Genomic DNA, 15765 nt, shown 5'->3' on the forward strand with positions numbered 1-15765 from the left:
TATGTATCAACCAATCATCTCCTCACCTTCTCTCCCCTCAACTGCCTCTACTACTACTACTTTACAAAGACTATGTTGTTGGTAGCTAACTTTATAATTTAGTCCTTATTTAAATTTATAATTCATATCAAAGCCTCATTACTCATTACTAGTCATTGTCTGTATCTCTGAGTGAGTTTCATTCTTCTTCTAGTACAGCCACAATTTCATTTTGGTATCTAGAGATAACCTAGGCTAAAACCAAAGATTTAATATTTCTTGTTTTGGGAGATGTTTTTAGAATAGAATGTAGCTGATGACAAAACTTTTTAATATTAATTTAGTATACCACTGTGCTTTGGAGAACAGTGTTTGGGAATGAGAGGGTGAACTAAAAGAAGTAGATTTGGTTTATGTTCAGTGGCCTGGACAGGAAGCTGGAATAATAGCAAGTGTATCTCAGCAGGAAGTGACAAGCACCTGGTCACCCAACTCTGCTGGTTCTGTTTTCAACAGCGACCTCATTTGTGAGAAGCACATGCCACTAATGGAATGATCAGACACCAGCTTAGGGGAGCAGGGTCTCCTCAGGATTTTGGAAAATCCCCATGATAAAAGCAACTCTCAAGTGAAATATATTTGTTCCCTGCTAATAAGGAAGGTGGAGAGTTGAGCAAATCATTGCATTATTACAGTAGGCTTAAGCCGGTATATTTTCTTTGTATATGTGAACAGGAGTGATTTTTTGATACATATAATTACTTATTTCTTAAAATTAATTTAATACATGATCATTGTAGAAATTTTGGAAAATAATACATGAAGAAAAACGAACAGCATAGCTGAAGCCTTTAACATTATTTACTTCAGAACTCTTCCCTATGTTTGAGTGAATTGTGCAAAATTGGATCATTCAGTATAATTTTCCTTTGAGATTATGATTTAAATAGCTGCATAATAGTCAATTCAGTGGTGTACTTAGTTTTTTTACATTTTAAACATTCAATTTTTAGTCCTTCCCCAAAGAACTTCATTTATCATATTATAATTGAGAAGGATTGCTTATTGACTAAATTTAATCTTCAAACCAAGAAACACAGAACCATCTCTCCTTCAACACTGTATTTGAGTTTGGCTTAAATGTCCCCTAAATTAGAGTTTCCATGACCTAAACCATTACTGTCCCAATCCCCTTATTAATTGCTTTGCCTTTCTTCATAATATTTATTGGTACCTGTGTATCTAGTGTATATTTTGTTGTTTATTAAGGCAGGGATCTTATTCACTGCTTTATCTTTAGATCCCAGAACAAAACTCAGTAAATATTTGCTGGATGAATGCATTAAAATGTTTTTATAATTTACTAAAATTTTACTAATTCATTCATGTAGTTATTTCAAGTATTTTGTTATGACACTTTTTACGTACTCTATTTTCTGTTGTTATAGATTATACGGTGAATACATTTTTTCCACTTATATTTCTGAATGATTTACATGTAATTTGTTTACATGAAAGTTGATATGCAAAATTACCTTACATCCAACCATTTTTTGGAGCTCTATTACTTATTCTAAAAGTAGTAAAATTGATTCACTTGAAGTTTATAGATACATATTTATATAATTGGTGCCAAAAATGTTGGTTGATTGGTAAGCTCATGGAATCTTACAGATAGAAAATAACCTTTCTGTTATTAATAATATATTTTTAACCTTTATATCTTGAATGCTGCACATGATGCTTAACTCATACTATATTCCTGCCCAAGATTTGCTGAATTACTATTTGACTGTCCACACATCTTTAGATGTTTTGCCACCCAAACCCTGCTACATATGGAAACATACCAAGGGAGAAGAACCAAGAGGACCCATTCTTCTGTGTCTGGTTGAAATCTATAACAATTTTTTTGTTTTGGGTCCCATTCAAATCTTCTATAGGAAGATGGAGGAGGAAGAGTAAATGGAAAAGTTAGTTACCTGACATGTGCCCCAGCTACGCAAATAACTACAATTTTTTTCAGGTTGAGGAACTATCGGTGTCTCCTCTGCCGTTGCTTTCCTCTTTCCCACTCTGGGCATTTTTGCTCAATGACTCAGAAAGAATATGAATTACCATACTCATGGCGATAGCAGCAATTACCCATCTTCTTATTCCAAATGGAATGACCATTAAATAGTTTCAGTGGCCAGAAAAGACACTGAGAAATATACAATGAGATTGAATCCTGCTCAAAGATTTTTTCCCTGGATGGAGAAAATTTGATGATAAAAGATCTGAAAGACCAATAACCTCCCAAACCTTTGTACATATGTTTTAAGTAGCACCAGAAGTATAATTGTGAACTACATATTTTGTAGTTTCTGATGCTCTGGGCTACTTTCTTCATATTCAAACATATTGACCAATTTTCCATCTCGTCCATTTTTCTGTGTTGGTGCCTGAAGTTTTAATGCTGCTCAGTAGAAGTCTCACTGTCAAAAAGGCTCAGAATTGGCATACTGTAAACATAATAAATGTAAAGTTGACTCACAGAATATTTGATTTATCTTTGGAGTATATTGCATTAGGGTGTTAAGACTTTTTTCACTGGCTCAAAGTACATTTGATGCTTTTTCTTATATCAGAAATCATTCAATTTGAAATCTAGAGAGATGCTGCAGATGATGCAAAATATACTCATTATTCTATGAATAAAATAGGCAAACTATAAAAATAAAGACCTCAAATGCTGCCACTTTATGCTTCCTCTAATATCTAGTTGTGCCCATTAAGAAAAGTGAAATAGGATTTAGACATTAGTTGGTAGATGGCATTAGTGTTAATATCTGATATGGTGAAAGACAATTTTAAAATAAATTTTAAACTGAATTATTCAGTCATTTTTATGGGTTAAATTGTTGCAAGGATAATAATGCAATTCACATACACAAAGGGAAAATTCATGACGTGTGAATATTTCCCACAAACAATTTCCTTAAATGCATTTGTACAATATTGCTCCAAATAATTCTCTCAATTCTTTCCTGCATAGAAAGGCTTAACACAAAACCTACAAGTATTACTAGATTTTTTTGAGCACAATGTTGATTGTGAGCTCATACACAGAATGGAAGTTTTGAAATTCTGAGATCTGAACAAAACTCAGAAGATTAGAATGATTTGGCAAGAAAATTGATGGCAAATTTTACTAGGATTTCTTCTGAGATCTAATGTAGACATAGTCTTTCTTTTAATATTTTTGATGTTTATGTTTAGTGATGCTTATGTTTAGTGCTTGTTATACAATTTGAGAGGAATGGCATATTTCTCTAAAGGACTCTCAATTTTATTTGACATTTCTGAACAGGTGACAACCTCCTAGGAACATCCTCCATTGCTTTTATTTTGCTCTTTCCTTACTTTTGAGGATCAGTTCAGACCATGGGAATAGAAACCTCATATTTTCCTTCATATTTTTTCTTTTCAAGCTGTTGCTGGTGGGAAATTGCAGAAACACCCTGAGCAATGATCTCCCAGCAGGCTCTTGCCCTCCCTCCCTATCCCCCTCTTTTCTATTGTGTGCAGATGTTTTAGTCTGTTTACATTCCACAGCCTGGGGCAGATGTTAGGCCTAAGAAAAGTTGCTTAGCATGCCTTGAACCTGGAGACTGGGAACAAGCTGCCCCAGATGCTTATCAGGGCAGGCACTCTCAGTGGGAGGGTCTCATCCCCCTGGGCTGGATAAATACAGGTGGCAGCACAGGTTTGTGTCTCCTCTACTACTGGACGTGGGGCATGTGGAGCTGTTATCCAGTTGCCCTTCCTGGGAGAGCAGCAAGGATAGGATCTCTTCCTCTGCCCTTTTGGACCCTTTGTGTTGTGTAAGTAATAAAGGAGTCATCTGCTTAAAGTTTCTGTTGTGCTTGAACTCTGTTCCCGCAATGCACCATGCAGCCACTCACTCCACAGTTGCCTTAAGAAAATCACAGGACATGAATTAGGATATTTACTAAAAATATTTACTAATATTTATAAAACATAATACACATTTCACTAATAGTTTAAAAAATAAAATAAGATCTCTAAACATGCAAAATTTGGGCTTGATAAATAAGAATGCCTTAAAATTTGTGGTATAATTATAATATATACTGGAAAAAATAGTAACTAAAATCAAAATATATAATTAGGCTCATAACTTTTGAAAACAAAAAATGAGACTAATCAACATATTGAAAATTACAATGTAATTAAAATACAAGAGTTAGTTTTTGTTTTTCAGTCTAACTGACATTTTTTCAAACTCTTGCCAACATACCAGATCTGGGGAATGTTAGATCCCAGAAGAACGAAACTGATATGTAGAAGGGGTTTCTAACCCAGGGGCCCCCGCAGCTTATTTCACAGAAAACATGTGCTCCATAAACTAAAGAATGAAGGCTGTTCAAGGCTGTTCCAGCCACAGTGGTGCCCCAACCTCAAAAGGTGGGTAAAGGCAAGGTCAAATATGTCCATAAGATGAACAACCGAAAAGGCCTGCTCTCCCTAGATAGATAACAGAGCTGCTTTTCTAAGAAGAATAATGTGTCAGAACCCTAGCAACCTATCATTCCAGAAATTCATAGGCACTCACCCAATCGAGGCACAGGACACACTCAGTAGGCACCCTCCCCCCAATACCCTCCCATCCCAACGTGGGTTTTTCCTTTAAAAAATGCTGCTCTCAGATAGAGAGCTGGAGCCATTTTCTTTCTTTCTCTTCTGCCAGCTTCCACCTGCTTTCTTCCTGTAAATAAACTCTATACTTTGATTTGCTGCATTGTGTGGATTCCTGAACAACTCTGACCTAACAGGTAAAATGTAGAGACATTTTTCATGGCCTGAAAGAGGGTTGTGGATGCTGGTAAAGTATGTCCTGTTATTTTTCACTGCTTGACAGACCACATCCTGGAAGTTTGTTTTGTGTTAATGTAGATATTGTTCTAAAATAAGAAAATCAATTAAGGAAATTACTACCATTTGAAAAACAAATTTTCACTTAAACTAGAATGGCTTTAACAGTATATTGCACTCAACTGTTGGATGTAAAATTGTGTTAAAAGATTTTCATAGCCTGGTAAAGCAAGATGGTAGTGCAAGACAATCCAGGGTATTGTCTCCACAAAGAATATTTGAAAAACTAGTAAAAATTGGCACAGTCATCTTCTTCAAAGCTCCAGAAAACAGTTAAAGGCCTGCAATAACTGGACAGGAGCTGAGTCAAGGAAAAGCAGCTTGAGAAGGAGTAGATGAAGCTCATGGTGCCCTTGCCTACCCCTTTTCCAAACCCTCCCCAGTGAGGTGTGGAGCCAGACTGTATTTCCTTTCGGGTCCCTGGCCCCATTCCAGAGGAAGCAGAGTAACCCCTATGTGCATATTGGGGTAACTGTATGTCTTTGCCAATCCATCAGTTAGAAGCCTGAAAGAAACAACTAGGAAGCTTGTCTGGACTTGCCCTCTCGGAATTTGTCCTTAAGGCAGAGTAGCAGTTCACAGACAGTTAAAGCACTTAAAGGCATAAGTCAAAGTGACTTGGGGTGAAGGATTACCTGCATTGAGTCAAACAATAGATCACACAAGAGCAAGAGAAGATTTTTTCACAGGAAGTATAGGGGGTTTTGAATTCCTATAAACAGAGGAATCCCTAAGGCCTCAGGCAAGCACAAGTCCAGGACAAAAAGCAGGCTCCACTCAGTCTCAAATAAGACAAAGAATCCCCTAGATTTCGTATTTACCTCAGGCTGACCTTCTTGATAGGGGGACTAAACACTGAAGTAGAACACCAGCCAAAGCAGAGCTAATTTGCAATAACTGTGAAAGGTCCTTTCTGCTTTTGTTTGTTTTTGTTGGCTACTGGCTTTCAAGAAACCTCTGTCATATTACTTGCTGGATACAAAATTAAGGAACAGAAACCTCAGGGACCAAATCCCAGAGTTAGCACTTTAATAGATGAAAATGTGCAGTGTGTAATGAAGGATTATGAGACAAACAAAAAAACAGGAAATGGTGGCCCATCCAAAGGAACAAAATAAAAATTAACTGAGAAACCATCAACAAAGAGGAAGACTTTGGACATAACTGACAAACACTTTTTAAAAAATAATCCTTAATATGCTCAACTAAATAAAAGAAAACACAAAGAATAAGGAGTATGAAGAAAACCATGAGTGAAAAATACAAGAATCTCTGAAAAGAGATAGAAATTTTAAACAGGAACCAAAGAGAAATACTGCAGATGAAGAACACAATAATGGAAATGAAAAATTCTGTAGAGGGTTTCAGAGCTGGCAGTTGTCACTGGCAGAAGAATCATTGATCATAAAGACAAGACAATTGAAAAGGTTCAACCTGAGGACAGAAAAAATAAAAATAAAACAAAAAAATGTGAACACAGCATAAGAAATCTGTGGGACACCATAAGCATACCAATATATGCATTATAGGAATCCCAAAAGGAGAAAAAAGGGAGGGAACAGAAAGAATATTCAAAGAAATAATGGCAGAAAACTCCCCAAATTTAGTGGAACACATGGATCTGCATATTCAAGAAGCTCAATGGACCCAAAGAGGGTAAACTTGAAGAGAAACATGACCAGATGCACAGTAATCAAACTGTCAAATGCCAAGGACGAGAAGAGAGTGCTGAAAGCTGCAAGTGAAAAGCAATGAGTTATGTACCCAATAAGATTAAATGCTGATTTCACATCAGAAACCATGGAGGCAAGAAGAAGGTGGGATATTTAAAGAGCTGAAATAAAACAATTTCCAACCAAGAATTTTCTACCTGGTGAGGGGTTCTTTCAAAAATGAGGGAGAGATTATGACAGTCTCAGGTAAACAAAAGCTGAGGGAGTTCATCACAACTAGGAATGTTAAATGGAGTTCTTTAGACTGAAAGGAAAAGACACTAGACAGTATATTGGAGCAGCATAAAGAAATAAAGACCTCCAGTAAAAGTAACCATATGGGTAATGTTGGTGGTTTGAAGCTGTATGTACCCCAGAAAAATACATGTTTTTAAATTTAATCTAATGGTGTGAACCCATTGCAAGTAGGAGCTTTTGATGAGATCTCTTCAGTTAAGAAGTTGTAGCCCACCTCAATCAGGATGAGTCTTAATCTTATCACTAGAGTCCTTTATAAGTAAAATGTAATTCAGACACACAGAGAGAAAGACACAGGAGGCAAGAAGCTGAACCCTAAATAGGAGGGAGAGACCAAGAAACTTTATCATATGCCTTGCCATGAACAAGCTAGGGGGCTCAGGACAACTGGCAGCCATCCTCAGAATACCATAGACTTTGGGGAGGAAGCATTGCATTCATGATGCCCTGTTTTGAACTTCCATTTAGCCTCAAAACTGTAAGCTAATAAATTCCCATTATTTAAGTCTGATCACTTCATGGTATTTCCTTGAGCAGCCTAGGAAACAAATGCCAGTACTATTATATTGCATTTTTTGGTATGTAGCTCCACTTTTATTTCTTACAGTTTCTAAAATACAAATGCATAAAAAGTAATGATAAATCTATGGCTCTGGGCTTAAATCTTTAAGGATATAATCTGTAACAAGTACAATCAAAAGGTAAAGGGGCAGAGGGGTATAGGAATGGTGTACAGGTATGCTATTGATTTAAGTTGCTATTGAATTAAATGTGATTGTTATACATTTAGGATGCTAAATTTAACCCATGGAAACTCTAAAGAAAATATATGAAAATACAGGTAGAATTAATGAGAAGGGACTCAAAATAGTGAACTACAGAAATCAAATATATATAAAGGAGGTATTAATGGAAGAATTAAAGAACAAATTACATAAGCTACTTACAAAGACAAAAAACAAAAAGTCAGAGGAAATGTCTGCATTGTCTATGGTTACTTTAAATGTAAATAGATAAAACTCCCCAGTAAAAGACATTGGCAGAATGTATTAAAAAGCATGACCCAACTGTATGCTATTTACTGAAGACTCACCTATAATTCAAAGACACAAATAGGTTGAAATTGAAAGGACAAAAAAATAAACCATGGAAGTAGTAATAAAAAAGAGTTTGGGTAGCTGTACTAAAATCAGATAAAATAGAATTAGGTCAAAAACACTTATAAGGGACAAATATGGTCAGTAAATACTGATAAAGGTGGCAATTCAACAAGAAGACATAAGAATTGTAAATATATATGTGCCTAATAGCAGAGTCATAAAATATAAGAAGCAAATATGACAGATATGAAGGAGAAATTGACAGTTCTACATTAATAGTAGGAGATTTTAACACACTTCTGTCAATAATGGATACAGCATCCAGTTGGCAGACCAGTAAGGAAGTGTAGGAGTTAAATGATACACTAAACCAACGAGACCTAACAGACATATTTAGAACACTGCACCCAAAAATGACAGGAAAATACACATTCTTCTCAAGTTCAGATTGATCAGAATCCAAGATAGACCATATCTTATGTTACAAAATAAGTCTCAATGACTTAAAAAATATCAAAATTATACAATGTATCCTCTCTGATGACAGTGGAATGAAGCTAGACATACATAATAGAAGGAAAAATGGAAAATTCACATATATGTGAAATTAAACAATGTACTCTTAACTTGTTATTAACCAAAAGGCTGAGAAGTGGTAAGCATTAGACTGTTTAACAACCAATTAGTTATAAACGAAACCACAAGTGAAATTAGGAAACATCCTGAGGTTAATTAAAATGAAAATACAATATACCAAGCTAAAGGGGTGCAGTGAAGGCAGTGCTGGCAGGAAAATTTACAGCTTTAAATTCTTACATTAAAAAAAGAGAAAGATTTCAAATCAGAGACCTAACCCTAAAACTGAAACAACCAGAAAAAGAATATCAAACTAAACCCAAGGCAAACACAAAGAAGGAAATAACAAAGATTAGAGTGGAGATAAATGAGAACAACAACAACAAAAACAATAGAGAGAATCAAAACAACCAAAAGTTGATTCTTTTAAAAGATCAATGAAATTGTCAAACCATGAGCTAGATTAACAAACAAACAAACAAACAAACAAACAAAAATTACTACATTTCAGGGGCCCCACTGAAATAAAAATGACTATAAGAGGATACTGTGAACAATGGTATGCCAATAAATTAGATGACTTAGATGAAATGGACAAATTCTTAGAAACATACAAACTACCTACACTGAATCAAGAAGAAATAGAAGATATCAACAAACCAATTACTAGTAAAGACATTGAATCAGTAATCAAAAACTTCCCCACAAATAAGAGCCCAGGACCAGGTGGCTTCACAAGGGAATTTGACCAAACATTCCAAGAAGACATAACACCAATCCTGCTCAAACTCTTCCAAAAATTTGAAGGGGAGGGAAAACTTCCTAATTCAATCTATGTGGCCAAAATTTGACAAAATCCAGCACCCCTTCTTGATAAAAACACTTAGAAAACTAGTAATAGAAGTCAACTTCATCAACATGATAAAAGACATACATGAAAAACATTAGCCCAACATTCTAAATAATGGTGAAAGCCAGGAAGTTTTCCCTTTTAGGCAAGAAACAAGACAAGGATGACAACTGTCACCATTCATATTCAACATTGTCCTGGACATTCTCTATAGAGCAGCTAGGAAAGAGAAAGAGATAAAGGCATCCAAATTGGAAAGGAAGAAGTGAAACTTTCCTAATTTGCAGATGACATGATCCTATAGACAGAAAATCCTGAAAAAGTCCACAAAACAGCTACTAGAACTAATAAACAAATTCAGCAAAGTCATGGGGTATAAGACCAATATGCAAAAATCAGCAGTGTTTCTATAACTAGTAATGGACAGTCTGAAGAGGAAATCAAGAAAAAAAAATCATTTGCAATAGTGTCTAAAAGATACAAATATCTAGGAATAAATCTAACCAAATATGTAAAAGACCTGAACACAGAGAACTACAAAATATTGCTAAAAGAAATAAAAGAAAACCTAAATTAATTGAAGGACATTCTGTTTTCAGGGATTGGTAGAAAAAATGTTTTGATGTCAATTCTGCCCAAAGTGATTTACAGATTCAATGCAATCCTAATTAAAATTCCAAAAACCTTCTTTGCAGAAATGGGAAAGCCAATCATCAAATTTAGATGGAAGGGTGTGGCAGTTTGGGTATATTATGTTCTCCAAAAAGCCATGTTCTTTAAAGCAATCTTGTGGGGGCAGATTTATTAGTCTTTTGATTAGAGTAGAAACTTTTGATTGAATGTTTCCATGGAGATGTGACTCACACAACTCTAGGTATTATTTTGATTAGATTATTTCCATGGAGGTGTGCCCCCACCCATTTAGGGTGGGTCTTGATTAGATTACTGGAGTATTTAAGAGAGAAGCTGTGAGTCAACACAGACCCAAAGGCATGCTGACACTTAGAGATGGTTGCAGATGTTAACAGAAGGATGTTTGGAGATGCTAAGCTAAGAGATGAAACCCAGAGTATTCCCCGGAGAAGCTAAGAGACACCCAGAAACATTTTGAAGAATGCCATTTTGAAATGCAACCTGGGAGCAAAGGAAGAGCAGATGCCAGCCACATGCCTTCCCAGCTGACATGGGTGTTCTGGATGTCATCTGCCATTCTTCCATGATGGTATCTGTTCCAAATTGCTAATGCTGCTGGAAAGCAAAACACCAGAAATGGATTAGCTTTTATAAAGGGGGTTTATTTGGTTACAAAGTTACAGTCTTAAGGCCATAAAGTGTCCAAGGCAACAGGATACCTTCATTGAAGGATGACCAATGGTATCCATAAACCTCTGTTAGCTGGGAAGGTATGTGGCTGGCATCTGGTGGCTCCCAGGTTGCATTTCTAAATGGTGTTCTCCAAAATGTCAGTGTCAGCTTCCAATGACCATCTTCAAAATGTGTCTGTCAGCTGCAGCTAGCTGTGATCTTCTGTCTGAGATTTTATAGAACTCCACTGAACTAATCAAGGCCCATGATGAATGGGTGGGGCCACATCTCCACTGAAATTATCTAATCAGAGTTATCACCTACATTTGGGTGGGTCACATCTCCATAGACGCAACCTGATCCAAAGGTTCCAACTTAATCAACATTAATATGTCTGCACACACAAGATTGCATCAAAGATAATGGCACTTTGGGGGATATAATACATTCAAACTGGCACAATATCCTCTTGTTGATGCCTTAATTTGGACATTCTCACAGCCTTAGAACTGTAAATTTGTAACCTAATAAATCCCCTAGATAAAAGCCAATTCATTTCTGGTGTTTTGCATAACAGCAGCTCTAGCAAGCCAGAATAGATTTTGGTGCCAGAGGAATGGGGTGCTGTTGTTTGCAAATACCAGACATGTTGGAATGGCTTTTCAAATTGATAAGGGGAAGATTCTGGAAAAATTGTGAGAAGCTTGATAGAAAAGGCTTAGATTGCTTTGAAGAGACTGTTGGTAGAAACATGGACTCCAAAGATACTTCCATTGAGGCCTTAAACAGAAATGATGAATATGTCATTGCCAACTGGAAGAAAGGTGATCCATGCTATAAAGAGGCAGAGAATAAGACAAAATTGAGTCCAGGTGCCAGATGGAAGGCAGATTTTGAAAGTGATAGCTGTGACACTTAGTTGAAGAGATCTCAAAATTAAATGTGGAAAATGCAGCCTGGCTTCTCCTTGCAGCTTATAGTAAAATAGAAGAGGAAAGAGATAGGCTGAGACCTGAACTCTTGGGTACAAAGAAACCAAAGCTTGATGGTGTGGAAAATTCTGGGCTTCCAGAAAATAAGACACAAGAGTCTAGTACCCTACATGAAGACCTAATGAAACCTGGAAACAGCCAGCTATTTAGGTACAAGCCAGGATTGGAGATGGAGTTAACCAGAAAGAACTTGTAGGAAGTCCTGTTGTCTGAAGGTTTTGACCCCTTGTGCGAATTTGTCCCCCAAAACACCATGTTCTTTGATGTAATCTTGTGGGGATAAATGTATTGGTGTTGATTAGATTGGAATTCCTTGATTGAATGTTTTCATGGAGATGTGACCCAATCAATTGTGAGTGAAACATTTGATTGGATAATTTCCATGGAGGTGTTACCCCACCCATTCAGGGTGGGTGTTAATCGGATCATTGGAGTCCTATAAAGGAGCTCACAGACTGAAGGACCTCAGAGCAACTGAGAGTGACATTTTGAAGAGGAGCTGCAGCTAAGAGAGGACAAAATGCCCCAAAAGCAACATTTTGGAAAATGCCATTTTGAAATGCAACCTGGGAGAAAAGGACACCAGCCACATGCCTTCTGAGCTAACAGAGGTTTTCTGGCCACCAATGGCCATCCTTCAGTGAAGGTACCTGATTGTTGATGCCTTACCTTGGATACTTTATGGCCTTCAGACTGTAACTCTGTAACAAAAAACAAAAATCCATTTATAAAAGCCAATCATTTTCTGTTATTTTCCACAAAGACAAAACTAGCAAACCAGAACACCCCTGTATGTTGCATGCTAAGTCAACAAATTTTTTTTCAAGATCTGTGTGCCAGTGTGAATGTATTATGTCCCCCAAAATGCCATTGTCTTTGATGCAATCTTGGGTAGACAGACATATTGGTGTTGATTAGATTGTAATTCTTTGATTGCTTCCATGGTGATGTGGCCCACCCAACTGTAGGTGATAACTCTGATTAGATAATTTCCATGGAGGTGTGGCCCTGCCCATTCAGTGTGAGCCTTGATTAGTTTACTAGAGCACTATATAGGCTCACACAGAAGGAGCGAGCTTGTCACAGCCACAAGGGACAATTTGAAGAACACACAGGAGCTGAGAGAGGAGTTTCAGCTTACAGAGACATCTTGGAGACAGCCTTTGAAAGTAGACTTTTGTTCTGGAGAACATAAGAGAGGACAAACACCCCAAGAGCAACTAAGAGTGACATTTTTGAGGAGCTGAAGCCTAGAGAGAAACATCCCCGGAGAAAGCCATTTTGAAACCAGAACTCTGGAGCAGATGCCAGCCACGTGCCTTCCCAGCTAAGAGAGGTTTTCTAGACACCATTGGCCATCCTCCAGTGAAGGTGCCCAATTGTTGATGACTTACATTGGATGCTTTATGGCCTTAAGACTGTAATTTTATAACCAAATAAACCCCCTTTATAAAAGCTGATCCATTTCTGGTGTTTTGAGAAAAGGCACAGTTAGCAAACTGGAAAAGATTTTGGTACGAGAGAAGTGGGGTGCTGCTGAGTTTGCAAATACCAAACATATTGGAATCATTTTTTAAGTGGATAAGGGGAAGATTCTGGAAGAGTTGTGAGGAGCTCAATAGAAAGGGCCTAAATTGTTTTGAAGAGACTGTTGGTAGAAATATGGACTCTAAAGATACTTCTGATGAGGCCTTGAGCAGAAATGATGATTGTGTTGTTGCAAACTGGAAGGAAGGCAATCCTTGTTTTAAAGTGGCAGAGAATTTGGCAAAACTTAGTCCTGGTGTTGAATGGAAGGCAGAATTTGAAAACAAGCTGGGATATTTAGTTGAAGAGATTCCAACACTAAATATTGAAAGTGTGGCCTAGCTTCTCCTTGAAAATTACAGTAAAATGTGAAAAGAAAGGGATAAGCTGAGAAATGAACTCTTGGTTTCAAAGAAACCAGAAATTGATGGCCTGAAAAACTCTGGGCTTCCAGGGAGTGAAACCCCAGAAGCTACAGCCCCACATGAGGATTTAACCAAACATGGAACCTGACTGCCATTTCAGTACAAGCCAGGATTGGAAATGGAGTTATCCAGAAAGGATTTGTGGAAAGCCTTAATTGTCTGATGGTTTTGACCCCTGTAAACTGCATGCCAAGCCTACAGAATTTTTGCAACATCTGTATAAATGGATCCACAGCCAGTCTGGACTGGACAGAATGGAAAAGGGACAAATTGAAGAAAATATTTCTTCGAAGACAGAGTCATGGAGATTGAGATCTGGAGTCAAGAAGTCTCAGGCAGGGAGAACGGAGCAGCCCACACACATGGAAAGGGTGAGTTTGCCCTGGAGGTCAAGAACAGGCATTCTGCCTTAATGCTCAGGAGGAATGTTGCCACCCCAGGCCTCAGAGAGGGTGCAGCACATTCCCCTTTTGGAGAGGGTAGAGCCTTTGCCCCAGAGAGGCAGAGTCCAGGTGGCACCCCAATGTTTGAGGAGAGTCGGGCTGAGAAGATAGTCTCTCAATGTGTGGATATGTTGGAGCACTCACCCAGTGTTTGGAGAGAAAAGGGCTATTGCTTAAGCCTTTGGAAAGCATGGGATTGCTGCTCTCTCAAACCCCAAGGATAAATGACTCTCAGACTTTGAAATCTAATGGAGTTTGCCCTGTGGGTTTTAGGAACTGTTCTAGACCCTTAAACCCTGTTTTCCTTTCAGTTTCTCCTTATGGCAATGGGAATGTTTATCCTATGAATGTCCCTCCTCTGTATATTGGAAGCAGATAACTTGTTCTAAGTTTCACAGGTCCACAGCTAGAGGGGTATGTTGCATTAGGACAAGACCATGCCTGTAACTGATTTGATAGGATCTCGTACTTACTTATTGTTACTGAAATGAGTTAAGTTTTTGTGATATTTTGATGTGACGAATGTATTTTGTATATGGAAGGATCATGTTATTTTGGGGCCCAGGGAGTGGAATGTGCCAGTTTGAATGTATTATGTCCCCCAAAATGCCATTGTCTTTGATGCGATCTTGTGTGGGCAGAAGTATTGGTGTTGATTAGATTGTAATTCTTTGATTGTTTCCATGGAGATGTAACACACCCAACTGTAGGTGATAACTCTGATTAGATAATTTCCATGGAGGTGTGGCCCTTGCCATTCAGTGTGGGCCTTGATTAGTTTATTAGAGCACTATATAAGCTCAGACAGAAGGAGCAAGCTTGCTACAGCCAAGAGGGACACTTTGAAGAATACACAGGAGCTGAGAGAGGAGCTGCAGCTAACAGAGACATTTTGGAGACAGCCTTTGAAAGTAGACTTTTGTTCTGAAGAACCTAAGAGAGGACAAATACCCCAAGGGCAACTAAGAGTGACATTTTTGAGGAGCTGCAGCCTAGAGAGGAACGTCCTGGGAGAAAGCTGTTTTGAAAGCAGAACCCTGGAGCAGATGCCAGCCTCATAGCTTCCCAGCTAGCAGAGGTTTTCTGGACACCATTGGCCATCCTCCAGTGAAGGTGCCTGATTATTGATGAATTACTTTGGACACTTTATGGCCTTAAGATTATAACTTTGTAACCAAATAAACCCCCTTTCTAAAAGCCGACCCATTTCTGGGGTTTTGTGAAAATGCAGCATTAGCAAACTGGAACAATCTGTATAGATGGAACCACTGCCATCTGGAATAAAAGGGACAGAAAAGGACAGATTGAAGGAAAAATTTCTTCAGAGAAGGCATAACCATGGAAGCCAAGGTCTGAAGCTAAGAAATCTCAGACAAGGGGAGCAGAACAACTCATGCATTTGGAAAGGGTGAGTTTGCCCTAGAGTCAAAGGGTGGGCCTTCCACCTAGATGCCCAGGAAGAGTGCTGCCACCCCAGACAACAGAGAGGGTGGAGCACATTCCTAGGGGACTGGGAAGACCTTGGCCTCCACCCTACTGTGTTGAAGGGGTTGAGCCTGTGCTCTGGAGATGGAAGAGAGTCCAGGTGCTGCCCTGATGCTTGAGGAGGGTGGGGTCAAGAAGAAGGTGGTCTCTTCAATGTGGGGATATTTTGGAGCAC

Source organism: Choloepus didactylus, chromosome 3 (assembly GCF_015220235.1).
Source record: "Choloepus didactylus isolate mChoDid1 chromosome 3, mChoDid1.pri, whole genome shotgun sequence".
NCBI lineage: Eukaryota > Metazoa > Chordata > Mammalia > Pilosa > Megalonychidae > Choloepus > Choloepus didactylus.